The following is a 9,577-nucleotide window of genomic DNA, read 5'->3' as shown; positions in this document are numbered from 1 at the left end:
CTGGACTTGAAAGAAAAGGGGAAGAGAAGAGAGGACATCATGCCTCGGACCTGTAGGCCGTCCGTCGGGACTGGCTCGGAGATGTCACTGGAGACCGAGGCGACCAGCAGTCCGCATGCATCAACAAGCAGCAGCTCCCATCTCCTCGGCGTCAATGGCAACCATAGCACCGTGTCTCTCTTGCGCCATGTCGGGGCAAGAGAAGGGGGTGGATCGGAATCCACCCGATGCGACCTCCATGGCGCTGCTGGCGCTGCCGCCGCCGTAGAAGGATGAAGACCGGCCGTAGTTTGTGCCACAGTAGATTAGGGTGCAGCCGCTGGAAGCACCGACGACAAGGGTGGAGTAGTCACTGGGAGTGGGCGATTTGCATCTGCTGACGTGGTAACGCCTCATCGGATGGAACACATAGCATGGTGCGCAAGCTACCGAGAACAGACTCGTAGTCTGTAGAAAATTTTAACTTTTTTCAACCGAAAGAAAAAACATACATTGATACTAATGATATTAACGATAAATCTCGGTCGACTTAGGACAATCAAATCCGCGTAGGAACATCTCAAAAAAAATTCCACATAGGAAAATAATCAATTGTTTTTGGTTAAACCAAGTAGGTCGAGGAAGTGAGACTTGAACAAGTCCATTTGCGCCGGTTGCAGCAGTGACACCGACACCTGCACCCCGTGGCCGTCTCCGGCACCCATCAGCGCGATCTGACCGTCGTGGTTCATCCTGATGGGCTCGGTCCGCCTCGGCTTCCCCCACCCGAAGTCAGCGTCCTCGTATGCGCTGAAGCGCGGCGAGCCCGACACACTCATCAGCCGGTCCATAGGGCGGCCGGCCAGCAACGACGTCTGAAAATCCCACGTGGCCACTGGGACCTCTCTCATCTTGCGGACCTCGTCCCGGATCGCCGACGCTGCAGCCGCCAGGGCGCGCTGGCCGCGGAGTTCCCCGGCGGGCAGCTTCACGAGACACGGCCAGAGGCACACGCCGATGTACCCCGCCTCGACGGGAGGATCGAGGCGGTCACGGACATCAGCGAGGAAGATGAGCAGCGCTTCTTCCTCGTCCGAGATGAACGGCCTGCACCGGATGAAGCACGTCCATGCGAGCGCGGCGACGGCGGCGAAGGTGGACGGGGGGCGAGGCCGGGGCGAGTGGGACGATGCTTCGCCGACGCCGAGACGGACGATGTGCTGCTTGAGGCGTTGGATGTCCTGCACATCCAAGGTGAACGTACGACGGGTGAACCACGCTGGCGGTGCCGTCTGCAACGCGTATGATTTGTCACGCACGTCACCAACGAAATACTGAAGCAGAGCCCGAACATTTGAAATGGCAACATACCAACGGTAGATTCGGCGCGAACTTTCTCAAGCCGCTCCTGGCCAGATCTTGGCCACCGGGAAGTTTGACGAGCGAGCGGTCGAAGCACGGCGTGGCAGCCGGCATCTCGCCCCGACACGCCGTCGCCCACGCCTTAACGAACATCCACAGCGACCGGCCGTCGGCGACACCGTGGTGCACCGTCAGCCCGACCGCCACGCCGCCCTCGAGGCTCGAAACGCGTGGCCTGCACGGCCAGAACGGGGGTCGGCAACTGGCTCATGTCCACCTCCGGCACGAGCCCCTCGAGCACGCGCAGGTCGTGCTCCTCGTCTCCGGCGAGACGGCGGATGTCGGCGTCGGACTCCGCAACGACGAACCTGACGCCGTCGGAGGCGGAGCAGCTGATCGCGACGTCCCCCGTTTCCTCGAGGTGGACGAGCTTGCCGGCGAGCGGTGCAAAGCTGCCTAGAGTCGCGGAGAGGGAGGACCGGAGGGACTGGAAAACGGCGTCAAAGGGCGGCATGTCGGCGCCCACGTAGAGCAGCACGTGCTGCAGCACCGGGAAGACGACCCACCGCGCCTCCAACGCTGTGAGCTTGATCGGCTCCGGCGGTGGCGCTTGGCTCTCTGGCACACTGACATAGTTGGAGGCGATAATTTTCACTGGCGACATGGCGCGCGTGTGCAAGCAGCGCTAGCTTGTTCCAGTGGATGAGAGGAGCTGAGGAGTGAGGAGAGAGTAACGGGTTCGTGCACGGCGTCTATTATATTTGCTCCTGTATACTCCCAAGCCGGTGAACCAAAATGAACAGGATACACGTACAATTATGGGGGACAGGCAACTAATTCTGGACCTGTGATGATAGCAGCAATTGAATAATCCTACACCTACGTAAGGGCATGTACAATGATTATATCTTAAGAGTTCCACGTAAAATAAATGATGAGATGGAGGAGAGAAAAATCATAAGAGAAGACTTGTCTTATCTTATTTAAGAGAAGACAAAAGATGATCTCTTAGCACAATTTGTCTCACCATATTTTTAGGAACAATTAATTATTGAAGATAAGCCTAAAAGATGACCCATTGTAGACATGTTTTCTTGTCATATCTAGTTTACATGCAAAAATTAATATAAGACTATCTTATCAACCATTGTACATGCCCTAAGAACTACGAAGGGCTCTGTAAAACCTTCCTTCGCTAGTTCTTTGCCCTTCCTGATTTTCAGTGGGGGTGAGCCCCGCCTCCCCTCAAGACCAATCAAAATCTGCCGACTGGCTAATCACGTAACAATTACGCAAGGCCCTTCCTAGGTGTAGCATTGCGGGAGCAATTTATCCACCACCACGCGGTGGCTGTGCCACGGTGTTTTCAAAACCAGAAACTGTTTTAAAATCCCTCAAAAAAAGAAACTGTCTTACAATAAAGAAACAAATTCACAAGTACATACTCTTTTGAACTATGTGCACCTGCAAACTTTCATACATATACGGCTCGCGTAGCAGAGGTACTTCGATCCGAAACAAATTCACAAGTACAGATATAAAAAAATAAATTCGCAAGTACACATACTCCCAAGCCTCTAGTGAATAGTGCAGGGTCAGAGGACAAAAACGAGCCAGACTGAGCAGGGCCCGGTTGAGAGAAAACAAGGAAAAAAAACGATGTTGGTAAGTAGTTTAGTTGTCTATATGTGATGTCTTGTCGTCGTGAAACAATTTTTACCCGGTGTTTGGTTGCATACACGTATGATGATTAGTACTTGCCCTTTTTATCCATTTTAATGACGTATTTTTAAACGGAGGGAGTAGCTAACAACTACAATTAGTAGTCAAGGGAGTGAACATTGGAGTTGCAGCAGGCTCGCGTGCGCTCAGCAGTCGGGCTCGTCCACCCGCTCGCCAGAGCTGCAGCAATTGCCAGGCTCGCCCGACCAAGCCGCGCGTCTCTGTGGAGCGGCTGTCGACGAGTCTGGGACTAGACCGCATACAGGACGGCGGAGGCCACCTGCTCGTGGCTCGCCCCGGCAAGCCGGGCCACCTCCACGCGGTGCGAGGCCAGCTGCTCCGTGGCCGGCGCCATGGCCACGGCGGTTGCTGACGCGTGGGCGGGGCGGCGAAGGTTGTTGCGCACGCGCGCGGGAGGCGAGCGCGGGCGGGCGGTGGCAGGTGCGTGGGCGCGCCGCCGGCAAGCTGGGGCGGGGTAGCGACAGGGGGCTGTTGCGTGCGCGCGGGCGCACACTGGCCGGGCAGGCGGCGACTGTTGCACGCGCGCCCGGGAGGCGAGCGTGGAAGGGCGGGCTGCGGCAGTCGCGTGTGAAGGAAATATGCCCTAGAGGCAATAATAAAGTTATTATTTATTTCCTTATATCATGATAAATATTTATTTTTCATGCTAGAATTGTATTAACCGGAAACATAATACATGTGTGAGTACATAGACAAACATAATGTCACTAGTATGCATCTACTTGACTAGCTCGGTGATCAAAGATGGTTATGTTTCCTAACCATAGACATGAGTTGTCATTTGATTAACGGGATCACATCATTAGGAGAATGATGTGATTGACTTGACCCATTCCGTTAGCTTAGCACTTGATCGTTTAGTTTGTTGCTATTGCTTTCTTCATGACTTATACATGTTCCTATGACTATGAGATTATGCAACTCTCGTTACCGGAGGAACACTTTGTGTGCCACCAAACGTCACAACGTAACTGAGTGATTATAAATGTGCTCTACAGGTGTCTCCGAAGGTACTTGTTGGGTTGACATATTTCGAGATTAGGATTTGTCACTCCGATTGTCGGAGAGGTATCTCTGGGCCGACTCGGTAATACACATCACCTAAGCCTTGCAACTAATGAATTAGTTGCAGAATGTTGTATTATGTAACGAGTAAAGAGACTTGCCGGTAACGAGATTGAACTAGGAATTGAGATACCGACGATCGAATCTCGGGCAAGTAACATACCAATGACAAAGGAACAACGTATGTTGTTATGCGGTTTGACCGATAAAAATCTTCGTAGAATATGTAGGAGCCAATATGAGCATCCAGGTTCCGCTATTGGTTATTGACCGGAGACGTGTCTCGGCCATGTCTACATAGTTCTCGAACCCGTAGGGTCCGCACGCTTAAAGTTCGATGACGGTTATATTATGAGTTTATGTGTTTTGATGTACCGAAGGAGTTCGGAGTCCCGGATGAGATCGGGGACATGACGAGGAGTCTCAAAATGGTCGAGACGTAAAGATCGATATATTGGACGACTATATTCGGACATCGGAAAGGTTCCGAGTGATTCGGGTATTTTCGGGAGTACCGGGGAGTTACGGGAATTCGTATTGGGCCTTAATGGGCCATACGGGAAAGGAGAGAAAGGCCTCAAAGGGTGGCCGCACCCCTCCCCATGGGCTGGTCCGAATTGGACTAGGGAGGGGGGCGCCCCCATCCTTCCTTCTCTTTTTCCCTTCCCTTTCCTTCTCTCCTACTCCTACTACTTGGAAGGGCTCCTAGTTCTACTAGGAAAGGGGGAATCCTACTCCCGGTGGGAGTAGGACTCCCCTAGGGCGCGCCATAGAGAGGGCCGGCCCCTCCCCTCCTCCACTCCTTTATATACGTGGCCAGGGGACACCCCATACACACAACAATTGATCGTTTGATTTTTTAGCCGTGTGTGGTGCCCCCCACCATAGTCCACCTCGATAATACTGTAGCGGTGCTTAGGCCAAGCCCTGCGTCGGTAGAACATCAACATCGTGACCACGCCGTCGTGCTGACGAAACTCTCCCTCAACACTCGGCTGGATCGGCGTTCGAGGGACGTCATCGGGCTGAATGTGTGTTGAATTCGGAGGTGCCGTGCGTTCGGTACTTGATCGGTCGGATCGTGAAGACGTACGACTACATCAACCGCGTTGTGCTAACGCTTCCGCTTTTGGTCTAGGAGGGTACGTAGACACACTCTCCCCTCTCGTTGCTATTCATCACCATGATGTTGCGTGCGCGTAGGAATTTTTTTGAAATTACTACGTTCCCCAACAGCGTGGGCGTGCCAACGGCAAGCAGGGGCGAGGCAGCGGCAGGTGTTGTTGCGCGCGCGGGCGTGCTGGCCTGGCGGGAGGCGGCAATCGCGTGGGCCGGGCGGCAGCGGCGGTTGCACCGTGGTGACACCGTGGTGCACCGTCACCCCGAGCGCCACACCACCCTCGAAGCGCGTGGCCTGCACGGCCAGCACCAGGGTCAGCAACTCGCCCATATCCACCCCCGGCACGAGCCGCTCGAGCACGCACACGTCGTGCTCCTCGTCGCCGGCCAGGTGTCTCATCTCGCCATCACACTCCGCCACGAGGAACCTTACGCCGTCCAAGGTGGAGCAGGCAATGGCAACGTCGCCGGTGTCCTCAAGGTGGACGATTTTGCCGGCCAGCGGCGCGAAGCTGCCCAGAGCCGCGGGAGGGAGGATCTGAGGGATTGGAGAATGCCGTCGAAGGGCGGCATGTCTTCGCCCTCGTACAGCAGGACGCGCTGCAGCTCAGGGAGGACGACCCATGGCACCTCCATCGGCGTGAGCTTGATCAGCTCCGGCGGCGGCGCCGCGGTTGCCGGCACGTTGATGTAGCTCGCGTGGATTACTCTCACCGACGACATGGCGCGCCTGAGCAAGCAGTGGGCACCCCTTGCGAATATGGGGAATCCTAACGCTTTGCGCGCACAACGCGAATCCCTGGCGTTGCTTATTCATGTGGATGCGTGCCCCTTGCATGTGCACGTTTCTTTCCTCTCTCTCTCCCTGCACACACGCTGCACATACTGACACACGCATGCCTACTTTATCTTCCCTCTCCCTTCTAATTAAATCACCTTTTATTTTGCTCTGACAATTTAGATGGTTCATATCTTTAAACCAAAATTGCGTTTTTTAAACTTTTTACATATTTGAACTCGTGGTGCCAAGCCCTTTAGAACAAGATCAGGTTTGGATACATTTGAAAAATATTTTTGTTTGAAACAGTGAAGAACTTTATAGATTGTAGGTCTGCACTTTGTTAGAAATATTAAAGAACGTTGCTAGAAATTTTATCTGAAGCCGAAGAACTTTGTTAACACGGTTTCTGAACTTTGCCATAAAAAATAGAAGAACTTTATATACAGAGTGTGATTGTTAGTTCGTGGTGTGTGAAAGAAAGGAGTCCTAAAATATTAATTCTGAATGTAAGATCTTAATTAGCATCCACGTAGGTTAGGCGCCCAACTAAAAAGTATTGCAGTCTAGTATTACCATTTCAAAATGTGATGAATGCAGCCACTTCTGACAAAGAATATAAAGGACTTGCATGGCTGACACGGTGGTGGCCCATGTCGATTGAACATCACGCTTGATGAGTGGCAGCGATTTCAGTTATGCGCGCATAGAGTTAGTAAAAATCCATGTCCCACCCCTTGGTGTGATTTGCGCGTGAATGATAGGAGCTGACAAAGTGAGGAGAAAGAGCACGGCCGCACGGCCAAGGACATAAGCATGTTCCTCTCTGCGGCCAACCGATATGTAATTAATTCTGGATCTACAATAAAAGAGCAATTTATGCACCACCACGGGTAGGTGTACCAGCTATGAAAAACGGAGAGTGAGCTGGGGTCACTTGAGAATCATTCTGAAAAATCAAACAAAAATAAAAAATCAGGTAAAATGAACAAATTCAGAACAACATATACATTCGCGGTACCCACCTGCAAAATTATAAACATTTGTTTAATGAAGTATTACACAAAAAAGATAAATACATGGATTCGCTATATATGGATACACTATTTTTTTTCACAACCGACAACTGAATTTATTAATGAAATTTTAGAGATATATATGTCACATCTAAGTTGTACATACGCAGTATTATTCGTAATTTATGAAACTATGAGATTTTTCACATTGTAAGCAGCATATGCATAGAGATATAAGCAACTCCACATCAGCACATAAACTTACTCTTGATCGTTTGAACCCTGACCCGAACATAGTGTATGAGTGGGAAACAGAAAAACGAAACTCTGAACCAAAACATAGTGTATAAAACTCTCTCTTTCTGCGTGTGTGCGTATGTGCGGGTGCACGCGCGTGCATGTGTCGACGAGGGAAATGCGAAAACGGAATGGAGAAAGACTGTAGGACAAGTGAGGTGACAAGGGTCCACCACGCGGAAAAACGCTCTGGCGATAGGCGGGCGATTGCTCGACCATGCTAGGGTTAGGGTTTTGCCGGCGGGGGTGGTAAGCTTATGGTGGTGGCTAGGGCGACGACGGCGCTTCCCTGGGCACGGACCGGTGGTGCTTTACCCTTCGCTAGGGGCGGCGCTCATGGCGGAGAGGGAAGATGGGAGAACGTCCAGGGAGACGGAGAAGATGGGATCTGGAGATAAGGCGGCGGCTACACCAAAACCGACGGCAACACCTCGGCTTCAACAAGGGGCGGGGCTAATCCAAGGAGGGAGTCGTCTGCACCCAAGGCCATGCCGACGAGAATAGTGAGGACGACGACCGCTGACAAGAGGACTCCGGCGAATCCTTTGGCGAGTCGGAATGGAGTTGGGGCGTCAAACCAGAAAACAGTTGGGGGCGAGGGTGGACGTGATGGACACCAATACATTGACGCGCAACAATGGCGATCCAGCTGGTCGTGGGCGGTCCAGGTCCCCGGTGGAGAGTAAAACTCCGGATCCGACGTCAAGTCTCTCTGCGAGGCTTGGGAGGTGGTCCTGATGGATAAGAGGCTAAGGGTATGATTTTTGTTGAGCAGGAACAGGTTGTGCCGAAGAGCTCTCGATGGTCAGCAGTGGGTAAAGTATGTTCAGCGAAACCTTTGGTGAGAAGTGTTCTAGAAAAAACATGCATAGGGCATGGGGCTTGCACCGTGAAGCTTAGTTCAGGGAGATGGGAGGCAACAAGTTTGTGGTCCACTTTGGGGGTGAGGGGGATGCTACCTCTTAAGCGCTGCGTTGGTTTTTCCCGAAGAGGAAGGGATGATGCAGCAAAGTAGCGTAAGTATTTCCCTCAGTTCTTGAGAACCAAGGTATCAATCCAGTAGGAGGCTACGCGCGAGTCCCTTGTACCTACACAAAACAAATAAATCCTCGCAACCAACGCGATAAGGGGTTGTCAATCCCTACACGGCCACTTACGAGAGTGAGATCTGATAGATATGATAAGATAATATTTTTGGTATTTTTATGATAAAGATGCAAAGTAAAATAAAAGCAAAATAAAAAGCAAAGGAAATTACTAAGTATTGGAAGATTAATATGATGAAGATAGACCCGGGGGCCATAGGTTTCATTAGTGGCTTCTCTCAAGAGCATAAGTATTCTATGATGGGTGAACGAATTACTGTTGAGCAATTGACAGAATTGAGCATAGTTATGAGAATATCTAGGTATGATCATGTATATAGGCATCACGTCCGAGACAAGTAGACCGACTCCTGCCTGCATCTACTACTATTACTCCACTCATCGATCGCTATCCAGCATGCATCTAGAGTATTAAGTTAATGAAAACAGAGTAACACCTTAAGCAAGATGACATGATGTAGAGGGATAAACTCATGCAATATGATGAAAACCCCATCTTGTTATCCTCGATGGCAACAATACAATACGTGCCTTGCTGCCCCTACTGTCACTGGGAAAGGACACCGCAAGATTGATCCCAAATCTAAGCACTTCTCCCATTGCAAGAAAGATTAATCTAGTAGGCCAAACCAAACTGATAATTCGAAGAGACTCGCAAAGATAACCAATCATACATAAAAGAATTCAGAGAAGATTCAAATATTATTCATAGATAGACTTGATCATAAATCCACAATTCATCGGTCTCAAGAAACACACCGCAAAAAGAAGATTACATCAAATAGATCTCCACAAGAGAGGGGGAGAACATTGTATTGAGATCCAAAAAGAGAGAAGAAACCATCTAGCTAATAACTATGGCCCCGTAGGTCTGAGGTGAACTACCCACACTTCATCGGAGGGGCTATGGTGATGATGTAGAAGCCCTCTGTGATTGATGCCCCCTCCGGCGGAGCTCTGGAACAGGCCCCAAGATGGGATCTCGTGGATATAGAAAGTTGTGGCGGTGGAATTAGGGTTTTGACTCCGTATCTGATCATTTGGGGGTACTTAGGTATATATAGGAGGAAGGAGTACGTCGGTGGAGCAACAGGGGGCCCACAAGGGTGGAG

At 51.0% G+C, this 9,577-nt stretch overlaps 1 pseudogene; it reads right to left on the bottom strand.

Moving 5' to 3' along the window:
- Window positions 1-584: 584 nt before the first annotated feature.
- On the bottom strand, window positions 585-2,064 carry LOC123186411 (phenolic glucoside malonyltransferase 1-like; annotated as a pseudogene).
- Between the last annotated feature and the right edge of the window lie 7,513 nt (window positions 2,065-9,577).

Source organism: Triticum aestivum, chromosome 2A, assembly GCF_018294505.1.
Source record: "Triticum aestivum cultivar Chinese Spring chromosome 2A, IWGSC CS RefSeq v2.1, whole genome shotgun sequence".
Lineage (NCBI taxonomy): Eukaryota > Viridiplantae > Streptophyta > Magnoliopsida > Poales > Poaceae > Triticum > Triticum aestivum.
This window is presented reverse-complemented; position numbering and strand designations above follow the sequence as displayed.